The following is a 299-nucleotide window of genomic DNA, read 5'->3' as shown; positions in this document are numbered from 1 at the left end:
TACACTTTCAACACACAAGGACAATATATATCATTGTCAACATACAGGGACACTATAAAATGCACATTCAACACATAAGGACAATTTATATCATTGTCAACATACAGGGACACTATAAAATGCACATTCAACACACAAGGACAATTAATATTATTGTCAACATACAGGGACACTATAAAATACACATTCAACACACAGGGACAATTAATATTATTGTCAACATACCGGGACACTATAAAATACGCATTCAACACACAAGGACAATTAATATTATTGTCAACATACAGGGACAAAATAGT

Source organism: Mizuhopecten yessoensis, unplaced genomic scaffold (genome assembly GCF_002113885.1).
Source record: "Mizuhopecten yessoensis strain PY_sf001 unplaced genomic scaffold, ASM211388v2 scaffold10791, whole genome shotgun sequence".
NCBI lineage: Eukaryota > Metazoa > Mollusca > Bivalvia > Pectinida > Pectinidae > Mizuhopecten > Mizuhopecten yessoensis.
The sequence above is the reverse complement of the archived record's forward strand: the minus strand, read 5'-3'. Positions refer to the sequence as shown.